Source organism: Cnephaeus nilssonii (assembly GCF_951640355.1).
Source record: "Cnephaeus nilssonii genome assembly, chromosome: 14".
NCBI lineage: Eukaryota > Metazoa > Chordata > Mammalia > Chiroptera > Vespertilionidae > Cnephaeus > Cnephaeus nilssonii.
This window is the reverse complement of record NC_137085.1, coordinates 28,529,207-28,554,366: the sequence shown is the minus strand read 5'-3', so window position 1 is coordinate 28,554,366 and position 25,160 is coordinate 28,529,207. Positions and strand designations below refer to the sequence as shown.

General features: G+C 44.0%; 1 protein-coding gene and 1 pseudogene across 3 annotated transcripts in view; both read right to left on the bottom strand.

Moving 5' to 3' along the window:
- The window catches only part of RNF38 (ring finger protein 38), a 109,850-nt gene that overhangs the window by 71,452 nt on the left and 13,238 nt on the right, over positions 1 to 25,160 (bottom strand). The window lies entirely within an intron of this gene.
- LOC307111080 (LYR motif-containing protein 4-like) lies at positions 6,206 to 6,651 on the bottom strand (annotated as a pseudogene). The gene has a single exon. The product of its transcript is annotated as an LYR motif-containing protein 4-like (transcript).

The following is a 25,160-nucleotide window of genomic DNA, read 5'->3' as shown; positions in this document are numbered from 1 at the left end:
GTCAATTTTTGAAACTTGAAAGAATCTAGTAGAGGGCAGCCAAACATATTACATTAAATGACAGTGTTTACAGGTGTTGTACTGACAGTGACTGTGGCTTTGTGACTAATAAAAAAGTATATATTTTCATATAATACTAGAGGCCCGGTGCATGAAAATTCATGCACTGGAGGGGGGTGTCCCTCAGCCTGGCCTGGCCCTCTCACAGTCCGGGAGCCCTCAGGGGTGGGAGGTGATCAGGGGAAGGTGATGCCCCATCACACCTCTGCTGCTGCCACTGATGGCAGCGCAAGCCTCAGCCGGCCCTGGTTACCTGAGCCTCGGGTGGCTGGGCAGCCGCCATCCAAGGCTTGCCTGCGCCTCGGGCCAGCCCTGGGGGGCTGAGGGGATTGGGGGATTCCAGAGGCAGGCAAGCAGAGTGGCCGGGACCGCCATCTTGTGGCTGTGAGCGCCACCATCTTTCAGTCAACTAGCATATTCCCTCCTTAATTGGCTGTGGGTGCCGCCATCTTTGAGGGTGGGACAATTAGCATATTCCCTCTTTATTAGATAGGATAGTTGCTGTAGACATAATGAAATATCATTTACACTTAACACTACTATGAATTTACAACAACTATTGGACCCACTGCTAAAATGTTTTATTTAATGCATTAATAAAGATGCAAATATCTTTTATCACAAATTAGTTTTTAATAGTTTGATAACTACATTCCAGTATAATTGGTTTCCTTTGTAATCTCATGTATTTTATTTTATGCAATTAAAAGTGTTCTCCTCCAAAGGGGTCTATAAACTTCAACTGTGTACTAAAGGAGTCCCCAATATACATTAAAAAATGGTTACACTTGAGGAAGCAGAAGATGCTGGGACCAAAGAAACAAACTAGATCAGAAGTACTATAAGGAAAAAGAGAGAGAATATCCTGGGAAGAGTCAGAAAAATGTGTGGAATTGAGGGAAGAGAATAGAAGTGAGGACTAAAGTCAGGGTATAGAGCCCAAAGTTTAAAACTAGGGAACATAAAGAGGTCACGATTGAAACAGCAACTGCAAAGAATATCAGTGAGTGATTTTGGTCCAGAGGGGCAAAGTAGTGATGTAAAGCAGAGACACTATTTGTCATGTTCCCAGAGACAATTACACTGCAAAATCCAATAGTCAATCCTGAATTTGAGATAAGGAAATGGTCTGGAAACAATTTTTTCTTTGTATTAAAATAAAAATGAAATCTAAAAACTGACTGTTTATTAAGTGTAAGTATACATCAAATTAGACTAAGCTCTTGTAATTGAGTCTGGCTAGAAATGTTGACTCCAGAGTCTCATCACTGTGACTAAACAGCATGATTTAGGCCCTCTTCCTCCATACTGAGATAGCTCTCTGCACATCACATCACACAATGCTTTGCTTCTTCTAGACCAAGAGCTGCTTCAGAGCAGAAGCTACAACTTACATGGTGAATTCTTTTTACTTAAACACATGGAAAAGGGTGATTCTTCATTGCGATACTGAAGCCTACATAAGCTCAACAGCTCTGGTTGGCAGTGCTGACAGGAACCCTTAAACTCATCAAGTTTATCTCCACCTGTTTACAATGAGCATACAACTGAGGTCCACTAAGAGAAAGTGACTTTCCCTGGGACATACAGAAAGTTAATGGCAGAGCATAGGCAGAATAGGTCTGTAGGCCAAAGTCAGTGATCTACGACCCCCAAACCATCTCCCTGCCAACTACTAGATTTGTGTTCATTGTAATAAATCATATCAAAGTATTATGCAAGTGCAAATGCAAATTGAAATGATCAATTTGCAAATACAACAAAACCTTTTTAAGCAGACTTCTCAGAAGAATTGTATATTCTAGTTGATTGAGTTTTCTGGTCTTCAAAAGTTAGTTTTAATAACTGAACCTCACAATTATCAGGTAAAAGAACAAGAGAGAGGGAAAAAAGCAAAATGAATTCTATTCCTGTCCCTAGACATACGCAGAGAGCCATTTTCTTTTTTGATACATCTTTGCTATTAAGTAGCCATAGTATAGTACAAAATGCACAGCCCCTACCACTGACTGACTAGCTGTGTGGCATTGTTCAAACCAATGTCTCTGGAACTCAGTTTCCGCATCTTTAAAATGAAAGACAAAATAATGTAAGATCACTTCCAGCTCTGAACTCAGAGCATCTAGAACACTACGCATGTTTTCTTATAATTTGCAATGTTCTCTAGAAAGTGCCCCTACATCCTCGCTTCCCCTCAAAAAAGTTCTGAGTATATGATTATCTCAGATTGAAAAAGACCTGAACGATAAACCAGTTATATAACATCCACTGGTACCTGGATCTTTTCTGTTACTGATGAATGATGGCTTTTTGGTGTCTGGATTTGCCATAGTTTAAAACAGGCGTCCTCAAACTACGGCCCGCGGGCCATATGCGGGTGTTTTTGCCGTTTTGTTTTTTTACTTCAAAATAAGATATGTGTAGTGTGCATAGGAATTTGTTCATAGTTTTTTTAAAACTATAGTCCGGCCCTCCAACGGTCTGAGGGACAGTGAACTGGCCCCCTGTTTAAAAAGTTTGAGGACCCATGGTTTAAAACATGTAGGGGCCCTACAATTGGGTGGAAGCAGTGGAGTTTACTAAACTAGATGGAAGAAGCTTTCTAGACCCTTACAAAGAGTTCCAATTTAATGTTTTATTTACCATTAGAGGCCCGGTGCATGAATTTGTGCACAGGTGGGGTCCCTCTGGGTGGCCTGCAGGGATCGGGCTGAAGCCTGCAGTCCAAAGCCGCCTGCAGCTCCTACCTGCTGCTCCCGCTCATCCCACCCCCACTGTGCCTGCCGCGGACTCACGCCCAATCGGTCCCAACTGGGAGAGGCTTGCGCTGCCACAGCAGTGCTCGCCAGCATGAGCCCTGCGTCTGTTGCCCTCCCAAGGGGAGTGGCCTGCGGGATCAGGCTGAAACCGGCTCTCTGACATCCCCGAGGGGTCCCAGATTGCGAGAGGGTGCAGGCCAGGCTTAGGGACCCTAATGGTGCACAATCGGGCTGGGGAAGGACCACAGGAGGGCTCCAGGGCATGTTCGGCCCATCTCCCTCAGTCCCGATCGGCCAGACCCCAGCAGCAAGCTAACCTACCTGTCAGGGCATCTGCCCCCTGGTGGTCAGTGCATGTCATAGTGAGCAGTTGAGCAGCCTTAGCATATCATTAGCATATTAACACTTTGATTGGTTGTTCAGTTGTTCTGCTGTTCAGTATTTGCAGATTACCCTTTTATTATATAGGATGGTTTTGCTGTTCAAAGTAATTTTGGAAGCTCACTGACTTAAAAGCTGATCTAGGTTTTTCTCTACCCCAAAAAGATAGTATGAAAATTAATATTAGTTCTTTTCACAAGAACCATACTACTGAATCTTCTCATGTATTTATATGCTATCATACACTGTTATGATGTTGTCCTTTTTTTAGTATTTGTTTATTGTGGTAAAATATACAGCACATAAAATTTACCATTTTATCCATTTTTAAATGTATAATTCAGTGACATTAATTATATTCACAACTAGAGGCCCAATGCACAAAGATTCGTGCAAGAATGGGCCTTCCTTCCCCTGGCTGCTGGCACCACCTTCGCTCTGGCCAGAGCCGCCTTTTCGCTCCGGTCCGGAGCTGCCTTTCCGCCTTCCCACACTGCCCAGATGCCCGGAGCAGCTGGGGCAGTGCGGAACACCTGCATATGCAAATTAACCCACCATCTGTGTTGGGTTAATTTGCATACTCACTCCTAATTGGCTGTTGGGCGTCACGAAGGTACGGTCATTTTGCATCTTACTCTTTTATTAGTGTAGGTGTTGTGCAACCATCACTACTATCTATTTTCTAAAACTTTATCATTACCCCAAACAGAAACCCTATAACTATTAAGCAATAACTCCCCATTTCCGTTCCTTTATTAAAAAAAAAATCTTTATTGTTGAAAGTATTACATATGCTCCCCTTTTCTCCCCATTGGCCTCTTCTAGCCTGCTCCACTCCCTCTCCAGGCCTTCACCACCCTATAATTTGTGTCCCTGGGTTAAGCATATATGCATACAAGTTCTTTGGTTGATCTCTTCCCACCCACCCACCCTCCCCTGCCTTCCCTCTGGAATCAGATCCATTCCTTTATTTTTAATTACAGTCTCCAAGGACTTAATAACTTTCAAACTATGACATGCTGCCACCAGGTGGCAAGACAGTGTCATGGCTGCCCAAAATTGGGAATTGTTTTTTAAAATAATCCAAGGTAGGTATGGAGGGAATTGTTTAAAAAATAATCCAAGGTAGGCCCGGCAGGTATGGCTCAGTGGTTGGGCATCAACCCAGGAAACAGGAGATCGCAGTTCGATTCCCAGTTAGGGCACATGCCCAGGTTGCGGGCTCAATCCCTAGTAGGGGGTGTGAGGAGGCAGTCGATCAATGATGTTTCTCTCTCACCGATATTTCTCTCTATCCTTCTCCCTTCCTCTCACTGTCTAAAATCAACTTTTAAAAATCCAAGGTAGGTATGGTGAAAATGTAGAAGAAATAAAACTGTCATAATCTGGTAATTGTTGAACCTGGGTGATGGGCACATAGGAGTTCATTATTCTAGTTTCTCTACATCTGTATATGTTTGAACTTTTCCAGAACAAGTATTAAAATTGTGCCTACAATGTTATAAACACTGTGTATAGATTTCATATTTTTAAATCCCAGAAAACATTTGACACATCAGTACTGCACAAATACTGATATTATTTTAATATTTAAATACTGATATTATTTTAATATTTAAAAATAAGGTATTTTTAAAATGTGAGAAAATACTTTATGTATAATAAAAGTATCAATTATACATTAATTTTAAATCATACAACTAGATAGCAGATTTCCAAGATTACATATTTATAGTACTTAACAAAAACTTTGTGTTGTATCCAACCAAACCTCATTAATTACAAATGTGAAAAATCAAATTTGTCAGTATTCAATCCTCATATGTATGCAGAAATAAATTCACAGAATAACTGCAATGCAGTATTGTACTTTATCTCAATTAAGCTTTTGTTTCTGCCAGGCGGTGTGGTTCAGTGGTTGAGCATCATCCCATGCAACAAGTCACTGGTTCGAATCCAGCGTCAGGACACATGCCTGGGTTGCGGGCTTGATTCCCAGTAGGGTGTGTGCAGGAGGCAGCCAATGAATGATTCTCTCTTATCATGGATGTTTCTATCTCTTCCTCTCCCTCTTCCCTTCTCTCTAAAATCAATAAAAATATCCTACATAATAAAAAGGTAATATGCAAATTGCATCACTCCGCTACGCCCACGATTGGGCCGGCTGGAGGCGCGGGGGGCGGGACTCAGGGTGGCCGATTGGTCGGCGGTAGGAGCGGGGGGCGGGGACTCGCGAGTCCCCGCCCCCCGCTCCTTTAGGCCGATGCTGCGGAAGGACCCATGGGGCCGGCGGAAGACTCTGGTGGTGGAACTCGGGGTGGCCGATTGCGTGGCTGCCGGCACCAGTTTTCCGCCAGCAGCAGTTTTCCTCTGGCCACCCGCCGATCGGAGCGCCTCCCGATCGGAGTTCCTCTCGGGGTAGCCGATCGCGCTGGCGGGAAGCGCTCCGATCGGTGGGTGGCCAGAGGAAAACTGGTGCTGGCGGAAAACTGGTGCTGGCAGCCAGGTGAAAGTCTATTGCATGAAACTTTGTGCAACGGGCTTCTAGTATTTTGAAAAATAAAGATTTTGTTTCTTTAATAATAAGTACAACTATACAAAGGACTCAACTCTCAACTATCTCCAATACAAGGAAGCTAAGGAGCAAATAAGTCAGTTTACAACTGCACTTGTTTTCCTTAATCTTTATTTTCTTTCATAAATTGCCATTTGACCAGATCACAGAAAACTTAGGACACTAATTTTTAATTTTTCTAGCATCAGTAGGAATAGAAGCTCCACCTGGATGACATTTCTCCCTCTCCCTCTCCTTCTTCCTCCCCTCTCTCTCTCTCTTTCTTGAAAGAAAGGATCAAGAAAAAAGTCTGGAGATGCTCTATACAAGTGGTGATGGGCTACTAAAGAGGGGTGGGTGGAGAGGAGACACAATAATAGCAGTATTTTGAGTGAACTCCAGCTCTTAATTCTAACACTTTGAACCAAAGTGAGACAGCCACCCCTTTTCATTATGGCTGCAAAAGAATGGAAACCTCACTCAGTTTATCAGTTACTACAGGGCAAGCTGAGCAAGAGGCTATTATTTTAAGCTGATTCAAGAGGCCACTCATGGTCTGTTGGGAGCCCCCATCCCAAGCACAGAATGGATGCTGAAGATGGTCCACAGTTGCAGGTGGTTCTTTGGTCTTGGGCTTCTCTTGATTCTAAAGGATTAACTTGTCAGTTAAACACAGTTGGCCAATGTGGACCTGCCAATGAATCATTCCCAGGTCTCTTTTGGCTTTATTCATTATCCTAAATTTCTACAGGATCATTTACATTCTTATTTTCTCTGAAGGCATCTCTTATCCCCCTGATAACATAAGGTCTATAACTGGAGGCACTGAAATGCTTCCTCTCTCGCAGCATAGCCCAGCATATATCTTAACCCTTGTGTGCAGGTGGAGGCTGCCATTTTGAAAAGAAAAAAAAAAGTGGGGTCCTCTTCGCGGAGGTCAATGCTTAAACCAACGACAAAATTTTCAGCCTATGCAAAACCACAAACGAAATAAAAAGCAGTGAGGTTTGGTCTTGCTAGTGGGCCGGACTGCTGCTGGATAAAATTTTCTTGATAAGAGCTAATCTAACAAACAATTTTTATTTCAACCATATTTACTGATATTATTCCAAAATATGCATTCATCTGCTGTATAACTAATCTAAAAATTTTCATGACAGATAATCATCATTAACGTTAATTATCAAACTCTAGTGCTTGCTGCTGAATGCCAGGTTCTTGGTTTTTCTCATCAATGATCTAGGCTCTGACTTTGCCAGTGAAATTGCCTCCCCGCTTGGGCTGAGGGTTTCTCTTAGCTTCTTCCTGTAATTCAGATTTTAGCCTACTGGACTCACTGAGTATAATGAATGCCCACTGCTTCTCTGTTCCTGGCTACCTCAAATGCCCTAGAATTGCTATATCCTACATTGCATCAGGTCTTTAGACCAACACACTGGGTTGTGTTGACCACTGTACTGACCTATTTAATGGTGGATGTGCTTTAGAATACTCTATAATAAAAGGGTAATATGTTAAGTAGATCGGACGTCCTTCGGGACGAAGCAGGGGCTGGAGTGAAGCCTGGATTCTGGGTGCCTGCCAGCGGCCGGAGGGAGGCCGCGTGGGTCCTGGGTGCCTGCTGGCGGTCGGAGGAAAGTAGCCTGGGTCCAGGTGCCTGCCGGCAGCCGGAGGAAGGAAGACTGGGTCCCAGGTGCCTGCCGGTGGCCCGAGGAAAGCCTGGGTCCTGGGTGCCAGAGGGAAGCTGGTGCCGGCATACGGGGGAAGGAAGGCCTACTCTTGCACAAATTTTCGTGCATCAGGCCTCTAGTAAGATATAAGAATCTTAGTGCAAGTTCAACCTCTCTATTTTTTGAGATAAGTAAAGCACAGGAAGATTAAATGACCTGTCCAAGATCACAGGGTTATATAGTGGCAGAAAAGATATTAATAGCCAGAACTGCTAGTTTCTAGTCCAAATGCTTTTTGTACTACTTACATTAACACTCACTTCCTGAAAGATTATCATACAACTAGGGGCCCAGTGCACGAATTCGTGCACCTTGAAAGAAACTGTGGGCCATAAGGCTGCGGTGGGCACAGGGGCAGATCTTGGCCCATCCTCCGCGCCCCTGCCCGGCCCCTCCAAGCGCAGCCTCCAGTCTCCTGTCTGCCAGCAGCCCTGCTCCCGCCACTGCCACTCCTATGCGCTGATGGCGCGGAGCGATTGGAGCTGGCGTCAGCAGTGGGTGTGAGTGGGGCTAGCGCCTTCAGCAGGTGCGAGTTGCGGCTGCTGCCCTGATCACCCCTCAGGAGCAGGGAGAGGTGGAAAAGCCCTCAGGGGCGATTGGGGCCAACAGCCGCTGCTTGCACCCGCTGATGGCGCCAAGCAATCAGGACCGGCGCCGGGCACCAGCAGCTCTAACACTAGCTGCGCGTGCGAACGGGGTTGGCCCTGGCAGTGGGTGCAAGTGGGGCTGTTGCTGGCAGCGGTTGCGAGAGGCAGCTGCTCAGCCCGATCGCTCCTCAAGAACAGGGGGATGTGGAGAAGCCCTGAGGGGCAATCGGGGCCAGCAGCTGCCGCTCACACCCATTGACGGTGCCGAGTAATCGGGATTGGCACCAGGCACCGGCAGTGGGTGCAAGCGGGGCCGGAGCCAGCAGCAGGTGCGAGTGCCCGGCGGGACCACAGCACAAGGGAGCAAAGAATTTTCAGTAATTACCAGAGGCTCGCCCCAATGACAGTAACCAGTGGCCCGCCTTGGTCTGGTGCCCCGGCTCACCTGTTCCACCATCCCGCCGCGGCCGATGCCCACCATGTTCCGCGCTCTGCCACCTGCTACTGACACCCACCATGTTCCACATGCGCCCACTAGTGGTCAACGCACATCATAATGAGCAGTTGTTCGGTTGTTCTGCTGTTCGGTCTACTTGCATATTAGGGTTTTATATATATAGACTAGAGGTCCAGTGCATGAAATTGGTGCATGGGAGGGGGGGGGTCCCTCAGCCCAGCCTGCACCCTCTCCAATCTGGAACCACTCAGGAAAGTCTGACCAGCAGTCAGACATCTCACAATCCAGGAATGCTGGCTCCTAACCGCTCGCCTGCCTGCCTGCCTGCCTGATTGCCCCTAACCGCTTCTGCCTGCCAGCCTGATTGCCCCCTAACCTCTCCCCTACTGGCCTGATTGATGCCTAACTGCTCCCCTGCAGGCCTGATTGCCCCCAAATGCCCTCCCCTGCCGGCCTGATCGCCCCCAACTGCCCTCCCCTGCCAGCCTGGTTGCCCCCAACTGCCCTCCCCTGCCAGCCTGGTTGCCCCCAACTGCCCCCAACTGCCCTCCCCTGCTGGCCTGATCTCGCCCACAACTGCCCTCCCCTGCTGGCCATCTTGTGATGACATGAGGGCGTCACATGAGGGCGCAAGGACCATGTAGGCTTTTATTAGTATAGATAAGAGACAAGCTGATAAAAGATGAATTGTAATGTAAATATCTGTGTTTTCCGATGGTCTTAGGCTCTACAGCAGCAGTTCTCAACCTGTGGGTCAACACCCACAGGTTGAGAACCGCTAGCAGGGTCGCCTAAGACCATTGGAAAACACAGATATTTACATTACTATTCATAACAGTAGCAAAATTACAGTTATGAAGTAGCAACGAAAATAATTTTATGATTGGGGGTCACCACAACATGAGGAACTGTATTAAAGAGTCGCGGCATTAGAAAGGTTGAGAACCACTGCCATATACCAAAAGGTTTCAGGTCCCATTCCTGGTCAGGGCATATACCCAGGTTGTGGGTTCAGTCCCAGTTGGGACACGTACGAGAAGCAACCAATCGATGTTTCTCTTTCACATCGATGTTTCTCTCTTTCCATTTCCCTTCCTCTCTCTAAAATCAATAAACATATTCTTGTGTTGAGGATTTAAAAAAAAAAAAAAGATAAGAAAGCAAGATTGTGTTCCATGGCCACAGACTAAAAAGATAGGGGGAAGGGTAGAGAAAAGATGGGGAAGTCCGTAAAATCAAGGGCCTTCCAGCATCCATGAACTAGCAAAAACGGTCCCTGAAATTACTTTTTTAAAAAAATATATATTTTATTGATTTTTTACAGAGAGGAAGGGAGAGGGATAGAGAGTTAGAAACATCGATCATCTGCCTCCTGCACACCCCCTACTGGGGATGTGCCGGCAACCAAGGTACATGCCCTTGACCAGAATCGAACCCAGGACCCTTCAGTCCGCAGGCCGACGCTCTATCCACTGAGCCAAACCGGTCAGGGCATGAAATTACTTTATCTAGTTTAGTACTACCATCTCTTAGGGTTAAATTTATTAACCTGTGTTAAGTTATTAAATCTTTTTACTTGTCCAAAAGAAAACCTCTCTGTCAAACATCAGTGATGGGGAATTGCCCTCATTTTGGTACTTTGAGTATTTAGTATTTTGAGGATAAATCCATTGTCATAGCTTTATAAGCTTTGATCACAAAGTTTTATAAGCTTTGATAACAGAGCTTTTTTTAGTGTTTTCAAAAAAAAGAAGAATTCCTTTATATTTTACATACTGGATGCATGAGAGAAAGAGGAGAGAGAGAGAGTGTGTGCGTTGTGTGTGTGTGTGGTGTATGAACACATACTCCATCATATACAGACCACATAAAACATTAACTAAAAATACTGTGTGTTGCTTACACAGAAATCCTCCTTCCCTTCTATCACCACTAAATACTGTTCACTTTAGAGGTTTGTGAATTTTGGAAATTTTTACTTTCAGATTCATCTTCTACTACCATGTGCAATGCTAAGAATGAATTTTAACAGTTTTCCAAAAAGAAAAATAGAGAAAGGAATATTTAGTCAGAAAATCTGAACACAAGATTCTCCATAGTGATTGGAATATCAGCACAAATGCTCTGTTTTACACCTGTGTATTTTTAGGCTATTGATATCCAACACTTTAGGGTAAAATTTTGAACTTAACGCAAATTTTTTTAAAAGCCATTTCTTTTTTTGTTTTTTTTTAGATATTAAAAGGCAGAGTATTAAATCCATTCTGAAAACTATACTCAGGGCCAAAATCAGTGCTTCCAATCAGAGACCACAAATGCAATTTAAAATAATATTTTTCTTGTGGTTTCTTAAAATCATGATCAACTGACTACAAGATGCTATTGAAGATTAAAAACAGTAATGACCAATAAATATACTGGAATTCCAATTCTCCCATTTATAGGCACAGCATAATTGTTTGAAATAAACACAGTTAATTATCCACACACCTTCTTCACAACTCCATGTCTAGCAAACAACTTGTTTTCAATTTGCAAAACTGATGGTTTACTTCCCTAGAGTAAGTGACCATAAGAAGGAAGAAACTAATCTAATCCAAATTTAGCAACTAAACAAGAAATTCAGAGGCCGGTATAAAAAGAACTTTTATCTAGATAAATTGGTTTAGTAAAGCTATTATATACACATACATATTGGAATAAATGGAGTGACAATAGAGTATGTGTGTGTGCAAGTGTCTGCGGCACACCACCCCAGAAATGGGTTGAGCCAGAGCAGGCGTCCTCAAACTACGGCCCGCAGGCCACATGCGGGTGTTTTTGCTGTTTTGTTTTTTTACTTCAAAATAAGATATGTGCAGTGTGCATAGGAATTTGTTCATAGTTTTTTTTAAACTATAGTCTGGCCCTCCAACGGTCTGAGGGACAGTGAACTGGCCCCCTGTTTAAAAAGTTTGAGGACCCCTGATCCAGAGAGTGAAGTACCAGTAAATCAAAACACAGTGGTAGGAAACAGGCTTTTCCTAGGCCCAGGACACTTATTGGGCTTAATCTGTTGCATGAGTCCATATAAAGAAGCAAAGAGCAACCTATAGATGGTAATCAGCAATGAGAAAGTTTCTGAGCCCAAACTTTATTCATGTCTAACTCTACCCAGAAAGGAGACAGTTGCGGGGAAAGGAGAGAATACAAACAAATAGTCTGGATACTAGAAACATTTACTGCTGAGAGGAAGAGATTTTTCCATCAAGCTCACCCCCTGCCGTCACTTAGATCTGGGGTGGGGAATGTCTGGCCCACGGGCCACATAAGGCCCACGAAATAATTTGGTCTGGCCCTGCCAAGGATTAGGGGTAAGTTAAATGTTTGACCAAATATAGCAGACTAATTTTTAAATTGATAATTTTGTATGGCCTGAGAATGATGTTATAAATATCCCACTGGCCTTTGGCAGAAAAAAGGTTCCCCAACCCTGACTTAGATGAAATTGTCAGATGAGCTACCTGCTTGTGCTCCAATTCCATTCCATGCGTATGTACTGAGCAGCTACTAAGTGCCAAGCACTATAGAAGCGCCAGGTAAATCATGATGATGAACACAGGAAACACATTATTGCCTAATGCTGCTTACAGTCTAGTATAGAAGACAATTTAAAACAAAGGGAGGGCAGGACAGGAAGACCCCAGTCCCTTTCATTTCCTCTGTTCTTACCAATGCCAATCTCTTTGTCGGAAGGAGGTACGCTGGATAACATCAAAATTAGATAACATCAAAGTTATATTAGGCAAGATGGCCAAATAAGAGAGAGGTCTTGGTGTGTCCTGTAAATAATGTTCAGTTTTGAATAATATGATGATTAAAAACTATCTTACTGAATGGAGCCAGGAACAAGTAAACCTAGGCTTGAACATAAGCTGTCAAAGATCTTCCCAGTTTTGGGCAAAAGGAAGAATATCAGAATAGAAAGGGATAAAAAAAAAGAAAAGAAGAAAGATCAAAAGAGAATGAGCTTCTGGGAACTCACCCAAGACAAAGTGAAAAATTATTTGCAGCCTCTTCTGACTGCACTTTCTTTGTGATCAGTTACAACCAAGACCAAATTTTTCTGGCAAAGAATAGACTCATCTGTCTTTCTAGACCTAGAGGGACAAGTGTCTGGGCCACATATGTAAATCCATGAATGAGTAATTGTGAACTGTGGTAAGTGCTACAAAGGAAAAAAACAGGGTGCAATGAGAGAGCAGAGAGGTCGAACTTCCTTTAGATAGGGTAGCCTCAGAGAAAAGTTGAGAGCTAATGGATGAGAAGGAGCTGAGCACTCAAAGGGCAGTGAGTAGCCTATGCAGTGAAAACAGCTTATGGGAGGGAAAGGAAAAACTAGGTAAGTTCAAGTGCAACAGGAAGCCAATGAATGGTTTTAAGCAGCCATGCAACCCATTCTTTTAAAAGCTCTCACTGCTGTGCAGAGAAAACTGGAGGGAAGCCAGAGAAGTGTGAGGACCAGTTGAAAGGACAGAGTAGTAGTTTAGGAGGATAGATGAGATGGCTCCAATGGAATAAAATGGAATGGAAGAATACAAGATACAGTTTGGAGCTGAGTTGAAAAGGACTTGGTGAAGGATGTGGGGGAGAAGGGTATGGGAGAAAAACACAGGTGCCAAAAAAATGACTCCCAGAAACTAGATTAAGCAACAGGATGTCATTATCTGCTGGGAAAAATTAGGGAGAGAGAGTGAACAGGACACAGTTATCCCCAGTTTTGGCTGGATAAACATTTTCATTTTTGACATGTAAATATGAGCTCCCTGTAAAATATGAAATTGGGAATTCTCAGCATATAAATGTATTTAAAAATCCTTGGGAACAAATGATACCAAGAAAGAGACAGGGGTACAGAACCAAGCCCTGAGCAACTCAAACCTGTAGTGATTTGGGGTATGGGGCTAATAAACAAAAAATACACACAAAAGTGAGAGGAAAACCAGGATTATCCTCTCTAATAAAATGGTAATATGCAAATTAACCATCACTCTGCTACATAAGCCACGCCCACCAGCCAATCAGGGCAAGTATGCAAATTAACCCCATCCAAGATGGCTACAGCCACAGAGAGCAAGGTTTCCCAGGTAACAGAGCAAGCCAAGCTTTCCATAGCCGTTGCAGGCCTAAGCCTCCACTCAAGCTACAAAGTTTCAATTATAGAAGGTAAACAAATTCAAACAAATGGCGGCAGAATGGAGCTTGAGAGAGCAGGCCAGGGTTGCCGCCGACAACAGGGGAAGCAAAGCTTTCCGCACACCCTGGCCGGGCTCACCCGCTTAAGGCTACAAAGTTTCAATTGTAGAAGGTGAATTAACTGCCACAGAAATGGCTGCCGCCCCGGAGGGAGCAGCAGGCTTGGCTCCACTCCAGGCTACAAAGTTTCAATTGTAGAAGGAAAATAAATTCCAGATACCAGGGCCTCCGCTTGGGTTGCCAGGGGGTGTGGCCCACCTGCAAACCACCACAGGCCCCTCGCTCAGGCCGCCCCACGCCCCAAGGGAACCCCACCCTGATCCGGGACACCCTTCAGGGCAAACCAGCTGGCCCCCACCCCTGTTCCAGGCCTCTATCCTATCTAATAAAAGAGTACTATACAGATTGATCATCACTGCAACACAAAATATAGCTGCCCCCATGTGGTCAAAGATCCTGCCCCCATGTGGACACAAGATGGCCACTACAAGATGGCCAGCAGGAGAGGGCAGTTGGGAGGCACCCGGCCTGCAAGGGAGGGCAGTTGAGAGGGACCAGCCTTGCAAGGGAGGGCAGTTGGAGGTGATCAACCCTGCAGGAGAGGGCAGTTAGGGGTGACCAGGCTGGCAGAGGAGGGAAGTTGGGGGCAAACAGGCTGGCAGGGGAGCAGTTAAGCATCAACCAGGCTGGCAGCGGAGTGATTAAGGGGTGATCAGGCTGGCAGGCAGAAGTAGTTAGGGGCAATCAGGAAGGCAGGCAGGCAAGCAGTTGGGAGCCAGCAGTCCTGGATTGTGAGAGGGATGTCCGACTGCCCGTTTAGGCCCGGTCCCACCAGGATCGGGCCTAAACGGGCAGTCGGACATCCCTCCAGGAGTCCCAGATTGGAGAGGGTACAGGCTGAGCTGAGGGACAACCCCCCACCGTGCACGAATTTCGTGCACCGGGCTTCTAGTGAGATTATAAAAGCCAAGAGATAGGGATTCAAGAAAGAGAATTCTGGTAAGACATAGCAGTGAGATGTGGTCTGAATATCCCTTGGTTTGGTAATTCACTGTCATTGATGATCTTGGCAAGAGCAGTCTCAGGAAGTCGAAAGGTTCAAGTTGATGAGGACTGATGGGGGGCTGACTGTACACCAAGAAGCCTGTTTCTGTCTTGGCTTCTGACCTGTTTCTTCTCACCTCATCTCTTCCACTACCAGAACAATTTCGTAAACCACTTTTCTTATTTCAATCCTTATCCTCCTACAGCCACAGTTATCCTGCTGTGGGAATGGTTATCATCACTCCTCTACTCAGTGATCTCATCTCAAAAGTAAAGAAGAAAGTGTTTCTAACTGCCTAGAAGTTCACCATCCTACTTCCTGCCACTATACTCTCTCTAGCTACTCCAGATCCCCTCCGGCTCCCTGAATACAGTAAGCACACTTCTGCCCAGGCTTCTGCACTTGCATAATCCTTCAGGTCTCAGCTCAATCATCACCACAGCAAAGAGGTCTTCTTTGACCAATGGTTTTATTTATTTTAAATACATTTTTATTGATTTCAGAGAGGAAGGGAGAGGGAGAGACAGAAACATCAACGATGAGAGATCGGCTACCTCCTGCACACCCCCTACTGGGGATCGGGCCGCAACCCAGGCATGTGCCCTTGAACGGAATCAAACCCAGGACCCTTCAGTCCTCAGGCTGACGCTCAATCCACTGAGCCAAACCAGCTAGGGCTGACCAATGGTTTTAAATAGAACTGACTCCTTTCATTCTTTGCTTATCTTGCCTTACCCTACTCTATTTATCTTAGCATTTATCATCCTTATGACATATTATATATTTATTAATTATTGGCTATCTCACATCACCAGAATATAAGCTTCATAAGAACAGAGGTTTTATCTGTTTTGTTACTACTGTATACCCAGTAAGCCTGTTACACAGTAGACACTCATATTTATTTGTGGCATGTAAGTCATTAAAAAGGCCATTTCACATTATAAATTATTAAGCTGATACTTTCAGTTTGGATACAAGTCTTCTGTTTTTTAGATAGTGAAAGTCTGATCCCCCATAGTTATACAAAAAAAGCCCAGTTTCTGGGCCCATGAAATTGGAATACTAGCCCCTAGGCCTTGGAAAACTCACAATAATATCATCTTATGAGTCATCCCCTATAGACTCCTCAAGGAGTATTTCCGCTCACTGTTCAATATAAACTGTTTGACTTTTGGGTAAAGCAAAGTACACTGAACAAAAAAATTATTATAATAACTCAGAGAAGGAGTCATGGAGGGAACAGTGATATATGTGAAGATTTGTACCTATTATATTTGAACAAAGACAAGTAGGTAAATTGTTCTAGAATTAAGTGCTTCTCCCAAGTGATGGAACCATGCTCTTCAGTCTGACCATCTGGTTTTCCTATTCATCTCTCTGATCACCAAGAAACAGACTACATCGTTTTTCCCTGCAGACTCCCTACCTCCGGCTAGTCTCCCTGGAAGGGTAACTGACAGAAAATACTACCTTGAAACTCCTGATGAGTTAAAAGCAAACCAAGCCCTGGATTATGTCAATAAAATGCAAACCTTAATCATACCTTTGAAATGTTTGAGTCAGGTTTATCAGTCATATAGATCATCTACTCTTGTACTCCTGTAATAGTGAAATGCTCAGTCTCTCTTTTTCAAGCCTGTTTTTCCCCCCTGGCCTTCAAGCTAATAATAGCTTCTGCTTTAGATATGCTAATATTAGAGGAATTCTGCTTGGGCTAGAGTTTTTACAAAAACAGCTCCTCCCGTTTTCCCTACCCTTGACATAAAAGAAGCCTGAATTCTGAACTTTCTTAAGCTGGATATGAGGAACTACTAGGACTCCTATCTTCTGGGTTGGTGCCTTCTCAATCATACCCTGATGTTTTGAGTTTTGGCCTTTCAAAGCCTCAGGCACACAGACTTTGGACCAGTAATACTCCTATACAGAATCTGTAATACATGTCCTGGAAAGCGCAATGCTCACCCAATGAATTGATTTACATTTATTATACTAGTATAACTAAAAACGAAAGACAACAGCAAAACAATTAGAAATACAAATAAATCTACATAACTCTTATAAATCTGGCTACATAACTGCATGACATTAAAAAAAATCATCCTCAAAATAAAATATGTAATCTATGAAAATAACATAAGTAGCCCTGACCAGTGTGGCTCAATGCTTGTAGTGTTGGCCTGAGGACCTCAGGGTCTTGGGTTCGATTCCTGGTCAAGGGCACGTACCTGGGTTGCAGGTTTGATCCCTGTTTCCGCTGTTGGGGCATGTGTGAGAGGCAACTGATCGCTGTGGGTCTCACACATCAATGTTTCTCTCTCTCTCCCTCCCTACCTCCCTCCTTCCCTGCCTCCCTTCCACTTTCTCTGAGAATCAATGGAAAAAATATCCTTGAGTAAGGATTAACAACAACAAAAAATTAATAATAACATAAGTAAATAAAACTCCAGATTATATTTACAAAGAAAAAAGTAAAGAAAATGAATATAGATGTACTCAAATGTATGTCTACAACTTATGAGGACACAAAAGATACTACTTAGTTCTGCTTCTAACAATTAGAGAAACTTTAAGTATTTTTAAAATCTACATGGACGAATCTATACTAATAAAAGGGTAATATGCTAATTAGACCGGGAGACCTCCCAGACATCCTTCCGGACAAAGCCATGGTGGCGGGGCCAAGGCAGAGGCGGTTAGGGGCGATCAGGCCGCAGGCAGAGTGGTTAGGGGCGATCAGGCAGGCAGGCAGGTGAGCAGTTAGGAGCCAGCGGTCCTGGATTGCAAGAGGGATGTCTGACTGCCCATTTAGGCCCGATCCCACAGGGGTCCCAGATTAGAGAGGGTGTAGGCTGGGCTGAGGGACACCCCCCCCCGTGCACGAATTTCGTGCACCAGGCCACTAGTAATACATGAAAAGATGCTCAATATCATTAGCCTTTAGGGAAATGCAAATCAAAACTACAATGAACTATCAATGCACCCCAAGTAGAATGGCTATAATAAAAAAGATAGGTAACAACAAGTATTAATGAGAATGTGAAGAAATTAGGAGTGTCTTATATTGCTGGTGGAAATGGAAAATAAAATAATACAACCACCTTGGAAAAGTTTGGCAATTCCTCAATAATGTCACGTGTGTGTGTGTATGTGTGTGTGTGTGTGCGCGCGCGCGTGTGCGCGCATCTAAGAGAAATGTAAACATAAGTCCATGCAAAATCGAATACACAAAAGTTCATATTATTATTCATAATAGTCCAATAGTGGGTGCATCCATTAACTGATGGATGGATAAATAAAATATGGTATATCCATACAATGAATATTATTTGACCACAAAAATGAATGAAATACTAATATGTGTTTTAACATAGATGAACCTGGAAACATTATGCTAAGTAAAAGAAGCCAGTTGTAAAAGACTGTATATTATATGATTCTACTTATATAAACGGTCCAGAATAGGTAAAGCTGTAATAACAGAAATTAAATTATTGTTGCCTAGAGTTGAGATGGGAGAAAATGAGTGACTTCCAATGGGTACAGGGTTTCTTTTCGGGTGATGAAAAGATTCTAAAATTAGACAGTTGTGATGGTTGCACAACTGAATATACCAAAATACTAAAAGTCATTGAACTGCACACTTTATACGAGTGAATTGTATGAAATGTGAGTTATATCTCAATAAAGTTGTTAAATTTTTAAGAAGAATGGGGTAGGGATCACAATGAGAGGCTTCTGAGGCACTTGTAGTATGTTTCTTAATTGAACTGTTGATTACATTATATGTTTACATTGTGATGATTCTCTGAGCTGCAAAGTTATAAGATGTGCATGATTCTATATGTATATCATATCTCAAATAAAGGTTTTTAAAAAGAATAACTCTGTAAATACTGGCTTGGAAAGCGATCCAAGATATAAAGTGGAAAAATGCAAGTTTGAAAACAATATATAATATAGTATGAGCCTACTTTTTATAAATTTATACACATACCAACCTGTTCTCACTGATCTCTTAAGAATTCAAATAAAGGGACTTTTATTTTCTGTAATGTTTGAATTTTTTGCAACGTGTATTTTTGTAATGACTATATAGGAATTTTTAAATTTAAGGCATACAGAAAGAATTTAATAAAGATGAGAAAAGAAATTCCTGAATCAGTATACAAAAAATAGAGAAATAATAAATCCAAGAATAAGAGACAATCTTTTTTTTAAATTATAGTAACAACAAAAAAATTCTACTAACCATCATTTGATTGCTTACTATGTAGTATCCACATACATCAGCTTATTTCACTTGATCTATTTTACAGATGAATTGGCAGAAACAGAATTTAATTTAATAAAATTAAAACAAAATATACAGCCCTGGCCACAGCATGGCTCAGTTGGTCGAGTGTCTGTCCTGTGCACCATTCAATTCCAGATCAGGGAACACGCCCAGGTTGCGGTTCAAATCCCTGGTCAGGGTGCGTGCGGGAGGCAGCAGATCGATGTTTCTGTTTCTTTCTCTCTCTCTCTCTCTCTCTCTCTCTCTCTCTCTCTCTCTCTGTCTCTCTTTCTCCCTTCTTCTCTAAAAAGACATTTTTTAAAAATACAGATGATTAAGATTATAAAGTTATATTTATAGATAGAATTTTAAAAAGTAAAATAATACAATGAACTCATACATTTTTTTAAAGTTGAAAAAGGATTAATTTTACTGTCCCTCCTCCCAAAAAGATTATTTTTCCATGATACCAAGATCCTGTTATCAAGGATGGCAAAATAAAGTAAAATTACAGGTCTTCTCTTTTGTGAATATATAATAAAGCCCTAAATACTAACAAATCAATCCAGCTATGAGGTTTCTTCCAGAAATTTAGGGATAATTCCATACTGAAAATTAATTAATATAATTCAGCACATAAACAGGTCAAAACAAATAATCTCTAAAGGTAAGTAACTGTTTAAAGGCATTTGACAAACTTATCCTTTCTAAGGAAATGCTTAATAAATAAAAATACTTCTTTAACTTGTTTTCAGACCCAGAGTCAACCCCAAAACAAATAGTGAAGTGTACCTGAGGCAGCCTCCTTAGACTAAAGTTGAGTACATGACATTTTTTCTGAATGTTATTTTCTAGCCAATGAAATTAAAAGAAAAACAAACACAGAGAAAAATACTAAAAAGGAGTCTAAATTAGCAAAATTTGTCAATAATAAAGTTGTCCAATTGGAATACCCACAAAAAACTACGAAAAATTATTAAAATTACAAAGCTCAGGAAATAAGCAGGTGTGTAAATAAATATATAAAAATCAACAGTTTTTTCTAACATGGGCAAAATTCAAAAAGTATAACAAAAAAAGAATCCCATTGTCAAAAGCAAGAAGAATGTAAAATACTATTGAACTGACAAATGTGAATTAAATCACAAAACTTCACTAAGGCAAATACTATGGTACATAAAAAGAGTTAAGTAGAAAGAAATCAGGTTGATACATGAAAAGACTCAGTGAGAAGAGATCAACTTAATAAATCTAATGCATTTCCAATCACTGTATCAATGGGATTTTTTTGTAATCCTGACAAAAACTTTTTAAATATTTTAGAAGAGAAAAAAGTAGTATGTAATGAAAGCCAAGTCTTTTTCAAAATAAGCATTTATCTGTATAAAACTACAATAAGTAAAACATGTAATGTTGGTGCCAAAACACAGACAGATCAATAGAACAGAAGAGGGTATAGAAACAGATCTAAGTACTAATGGGAATTTAGTGTATGATTTAAAATGTCATGTTAAATATATAAGGAATTGGTTAAATTGTGGTAAGTCCATATCAAATAAAATGGAATACCGCACAGCTAGTATTAAGAATGAGGCAGGCCCAGCCGGCATGGCTCAGTGTGATTGGTCGGGGGGCCCTGCCATCGCTTCATGATTGCCCCGCAGAGGGAGGGAAGCTCAGGCCACCCTCTGCGGGGCAATCGATGGGGGAGCTCCCCGATCGATCGCCCCAAAGAGGGAGGCCCAGGCTACCCTCTGCGCAGCGATTGATTGCTGAGCCCTGGCCGGGTGGGCGGGGCCTCCTTCTGCTGGGTGATCGATCTCCCCAAAGAGGGAGGCCCAGGCCAGCCAAGCGATTGTACCCCACACCTGTCACCCGCAGAGGAAGGCGACCAGTGGCAGGGGGGAAGGGGCACAGTGTGCACAGATGGCAAGCAGTGGCAGCGGCGGGGGCGGAGCCAGCTGCCGGCAGCCAGGGGAAGGAAATCCCCTATAGGCCCGGATCACTGGCCAGGCCTAGGGACCCTACCCAAGGGGTCCTGAATTTCAAGAGGGCGCAGGCGGGGCTGAGGGGAACAACCCCCCCCCCGCCCCTGTGCATGAATTTTGTGCACCAGGCCTCTAGTTAGAATATAATATGAAGGGAGGTTATTTATAAAAGAAATAATTACAAATTTGAGAAGTGAGGTCTACAAGATAACTGCAGAGGATGGAAGAGAAACTAGGAATAGCAACAGCAGAACAACTATCACTGTGGCCCCCCAAAATGACAGGAGACAGAGATTACCAGAACCTAGGTAATAGAATCGCAGGCTCCCGAGGGGAAAGGTGATAAATATTCTGGCCTTATTCTCCTCCTTCCCTTCAATCTCCTCTTAACCCTTTGCACTCGCTTGCTTTTTTCTCGATTCCTTTATTCTAATGCTAACCGTGACGAGTCACACTCGACATCCGAGTGCAAAAGGTTAATGCTGAACACAAGAAGTCAGAGGACCTGGGAGCACTTTCCCTGGGGCAGAAAGCCAGGTAGAAAGGGGTGGAAGATACATCTGGAGAAGTACATGAAAGATAACTGGCACAGATTTTATACTTTTTAATAAACTTAATTACATAAATACAAGTACAATCTCTGCATTAAAAATTAAAACTTTACATAGAAAACTAAAATCTCACCCTCTATAATCCTGGTTCTTTTTCCAGAAGTAATAATTTTTATTATCATTTTGGTGGGGTTTAGCGTTTATTTTCTTCTAGAAAGAGACACATACTCACCAAAATAAAACACATAGAATTGTTTTACCAATATGAAGTATTATTTGCTTAACAGGAACAGCATTAATTACTCTATTACTTTCTGCAAACGTTCTTTCACCATTTGCAGCTGTTATAAAATAATGCTTAAGAAGCCAAGACGGATGGTTTGATTCTCCTCAGGATTATTTTATACTGTATCCCAGTGGCTCTCAAAATATGCCTTTCCCCCCCCCCCCCCCCAGTGCATTAGCAGCACCTAGGAATTTGTTTAAAATACAAAATATCAGGCCCCATCCCAGTGAAGTGAAACAAAAGCTCAGAAAGTGAGGCCCTGTAATCTTCCTTTTAACCAGCCCTGAAACCTATTATGTGTGCTACTACTCCACCAACACTAGTGCAGTGCCCTTACTAGAAATCTGCATTTTAACAAGATCCCCAGGTGATGCATATGTAAATTAAAGTGTGAGCAGCAATGGTCAACCTCAGAGCCATAAACGTAACCCCAATCCATATTACCCACACCCATCCACACACAGTATCTATGAGTGGTTTCTGGGGCTGGGAAGAGAGGAGGCCAGCAGAAAGACCAGTGGTTTTTAATCTCTTTGAATTTGAATCTATCACTCCTGTGGGAAACATCAGCACTTCATGCCCTCATTGGGCAGAGCATGTAGTGTCATCTTTTGTGCCTGACAGATAACACATAACTACCATTAAACCACCCTGGAAATTTACTGCTCTTAGATGTCAATATTATATCATAAGTTCTCATTTTTCTTTTAAAGTAAGTAAATTTCAATTTTAACCCCAGGTATAATAAAATTACATACAACTAGCTAACTTTTGTTTGTATCGCTAATATTGTAGTGGGGACCCATCATTTTATTTATTTATTTTAATTTATTGGGGTGACACTATCCTATATAATAAAAGAGTAATATGCAAATTGACCATCACTTCAACACACAAGATGGCTGCCCCCATGTGGACACAAGATGGCCACCACATGATGGCCAGCAGGGGAGGGCAGTTGTGGGCAATCAGACCAGCAGGGGAGGGCAGTTGCGGGGGGGGGGGACCAGGCTTGCAAGGGAGGGCAGTTGGGGGTGATCAAGCCTGCAGGGGAGGGCAGTTAGGGGTGACCAGGCCAGCAGAGGAGGGAAGTTGGGGGCGACCGGGCCTGCAGGAAAGGGCAGTTGCGGGGGACCCAGGCCTGCAGAGGAGAGCAGTTAGGGGGGACCAGGCCTGCAGGGGAGGGCAGTTAGGGGCAAACAGGCTAGCAGGAGAGCAGTTAGGCATCAATCAGGCTGGCAGGGGAGTGATTAGGGGGTGATCAGGCTGGCAGGCAGAAGCGGTTAGGGGCAATCAGGAAGGCAGGCAGACGAGCAGTTGGGAGCCAGCAGTCCTGGATTGTGAGAGGGATGTCCAACTGCCCGTTTAGGCCCGATCCTGGTGGGACATCCCTCAAGGGGTCCCAGATTGGAGAGGGTGCAGGGTGGGCTGAGGGACACCTCACTCCCGTGCACGAATTTCATGCACCGGGCCTCTAGTCCTATTTAATAATAGACAAATATGCAAATTGACCATACCTCCAACACACCCACAAGCCACGCCCACCATCCAATCATAGCAAGTATGCAAATTAACCCAAACCAAGATGGCTACAGCCACAGAGAGGAAGGTTTCCTAGGTAACAGAGGAAGCCAAGCTTTCTGCCTGCCCTTGCCAGGCCTAAGCCTCCACTCAAGCTACAAAGTTTCAACTATTGAAGGTAAACAAATTCAAACAAATGGCAGCAGAATGGAGCTTGAGAGAGCAGGCCAGGGTTGCCGCCGGCAACAGGGGAAGCAAAGCTTTCGGCACACCCTGGCCGGGCCCACCTGCTTAAGGCAACAAAGTTTCAATTATAACCCCAACACAAATGGCTACGGGCCTCCGAGGGAGCCCCAGGCTTGGCTCCGCTCCAGGCTACAAAGTTTCAATTGTAGAAGGAAAATAAATTCCAGATACCAGGGCCTCCGCTTGCGTTGCCAGGGGGCGTGGCCCACCTGCAAACCACCACAGGCCCCTCGCTCAGGCTGCCCCATGCCCCAAGGAATCCCCACCTGATCCGGGACGCCCTTCAGGGCAAACCAGCTGGCCCCCTCCCCTGTACCAGGCCTCTATCCTATCTAATAAAAGAGTACTATGCAGATTGATCATCACTGCAACACACAATATAGCTGCCCGCATGTGGTCAAAGATCCTGCCCCATGTGGACACAAGATGGCCACCACAAGATGGCCAGCAGGAGAGGGCAGTTGGGAGGCACCCGGCCTGCAAGGGAGGGCAGTTGAGAAGGACCAGGCCTGCAAGAGGGCAGTTGGAGGTGATCAACCCTGCAGGAAAGGGCAGTTCGGGGTGACCAGGCCGGCAGAGGAGGGAAGTTGGGGGCAAACAGGCTGGCAGCAGAGTGGTTAGGGGGTGATCAGGCTTGCAGGCAGAAGCGGTTAGGGGCAATCAGGAAGGCAGGCAGGCAAGCAGTTGGGAGCCAGCAGTCCTGGATTGTGAGAGGGATGTCCGACTGCCCGTTTAGGCCCGATCCCGGTGGACATCCCTCGAGGGGTCCCAGATTGGAGAGGGTACAGGCTGGGCTGAGGGACAACCCCCCTCCGTGCACGAATTTCGTGCACCGGGCCTCTAGTATATAATAAAATCCTAATATGCAAATTGTCCCCTCAGCAGTTGTCCAACTGCTTGCTATGACGTGCACTGACCACCAGGGGGCAGCATGGAACATGGCAGGCGTCGGTGACGTGGCTCTGGCGGGCGGCAGTGGAGGCGCTGCTGGCCCCGATGGGCTCCAATGAGAGCAAGACTGTGGCGGGATGGTAGAGCATATGAGGGGGCGGCACCAGGCCACGGCAGGGTGGCCAGGCAGGGCTGCGGGCCGTGGGCTGAGGCTGTGAGGCTGGGGGCGCAAACTGGGGCCTGATCCCTGCAGGCCACCCCAAGGGGCCCCACCCGTGCACAAATTTGTGCACCAGGCCTCTAGTTGGTTAATAAAACCATATAGGTTTCAAGTACACAACTCCTTAACACATCATCTTCACATTGCATCATGCACTCACCACCAAAGTCAAGTCTCTTTCCACCCCTATTTATCACCCCTTTGCCCTCTTCCACCTCCCCTCCCCCGCCCCTTTCCCTCAGGCAATCACCATCATTTTAAAACAAACTGCGGGATATACCTTTTGTTCAAGAATACCTTTACCAACACCTACAAGTGTATCTACCCTCCACTTCCATGCTGTAGCCTCAGCCTCCACACAGCTTGTAGGGAT